The following is a 1,832-nucleotide window of genomic DNA, read 5'->3' on the forward strand; positions in this document are numbered from 1 at the left end:
TGGGCATATACCCTGAGAAAACCATAATTCAAAAAGAGTCATGTACCAAACTGTTCATTGCAGCTCTATTTACAATAGGCAGGACATGGAAGCAACCTAAGTGTCCATCAACAGATGAATGGATAAAGAAGATGTGGCACATATATACAATGGAATATTACTCAGCCATAAAAAGAAATGAAACTGAGTTATTTGTAATGAGGTGGATAGACCTGGAGTCTGTCATACAGAGTGAAGTAAGTCAGAAGGAGAAAAACAAATACTGTATGCTAACACATATATATGGAATCTAAGAAAAAAAATGTTATGAAGAGATTAGTGGTAGGACGGGAATAAAACACAGACCTACTAGAGCATGGACTTGAGGACATGGGGAGGGGGAAGGGTAAGCTGTGACGAAGTGAGAGAGTGGCAGGGACATATATGCACTACCAAATGTAAATTAGATAGCTAGTGGGAAGCTGCCGCATAGCACAAGGAGATCACTTCTGTGCTTTGTGACCACTGAGAGGGGTGGGATAGGGAGGGTGGGAGGGAGGGAGACGCAAGATGGAAGAGATATGGGAACATATGTATATGTATAACTGATTCACTTTGTTGTAAAGGAGAAAATAACACACTATTGTAAAACAGTTATACTCCAATAAAGATGTTAAAAAATAAAAAAAAAACAAACCAAAAAAAAACTCCACTGTGATACCTTGATAATAATTTCTATAGTTTTAATGAGAAGTTTTGGAGGCCCCTGACAATTTTCTTTCTCTTTTGTCATCACTCTGGTTTTCATGTCCATTTCTCCTTGTGTCAGTCCCTAGTGTAAGCAACTCTTTAAATTTATTCTTTCATTACTCTCCGAGAGTCTTGTTCAATGCTCCCAGTGAAACATGACTTTTTTCCCAGTTTGCTTTTCTCTGTGGGACTCTTCAGAGTAAGTGGGCTTTGATGCATTTGAGGGTAGAAGGGAAAAGCAACTAGAACAACCTAACAGTATTTGGCTTTATAATTATTTTTAAAAAGGTCCCTTCCAGTCAGTTTTTTCTTTTTGGTCCTGAAATTACCCAAGCACCTTAGGCTCCCATGCATCTTAATATAGGGAGCCCTATCTTTGAGGAGGTAGGAAGTGGAATATCCACTGGGTACTGGTAGCTGCTTTAGCCAAAAATCTTTGCTTCACTTTGTGTGAGGGTGTTAAATATTGGGTCTGATGACTTCCAATATTCCTTGTTTAAACCCTCATTTTTTGGTTTTGCTCTTTTATTTCTCTAGTCTATAATTTGGCTAATATTTGTCTGTTTAAACTTTTGAAACTCATTCTTTTCCTTAAAAAAAAAGTCTTTGGTATGAATTTTTACCTGCCTTATTGCTAAAGCCGAAACCTAGGAGCTCTTCTTTCATTTGTCCTTTCCTTCCCCTCTCATAACCAATCTAGCTGTAGCTTTTGTTGGTTTCATTTTCAAATTAAACAAAGAATCTGCCCTCTTCCACTGCCAATCTTATTACAAGATTGTTCAAATCATTATCATTCTTGCCCAGATTACTGCATAGTCTCCCAACCATTTCTTTGTTCTACTCCTTCCCTGCTGCAATCCATTCACCCAATATTAATTGGAGTTGTCTTTTTTTGTTTTTGTTTTTGTTTTTTGCGGTACGCGAGCCTCTCACTGCTGTGGCCTCTCCCGTTGCGGAGCACAGGCTCCGGACGCGCAGGCTCAGCGGCCATGGCTCACGGGCCCAGCCGCTCCGAGGCATGTGGGATCCTCCCGGACGGGAGCACGAACCCGGTTCCCCTGCATCGGCAGGCGGACGCGCAACCACTGCGCCACCAGGGAAGC

The sequence above is a fragment of the Physeter macrocephalus genome, chromosome 5, assembly GCF_002837175.3.
Source record: "Physeter macrocephalus isolate SW-GA chromosome 5, ASM283717v5, whole genome shotgun sequence".
Lineage (NCBI taxonomy): Eukaryota > Metazoa > Chordata > Mammalia > Artiodactyla > Physeteridae > Physeter > Physeter macrocephalus.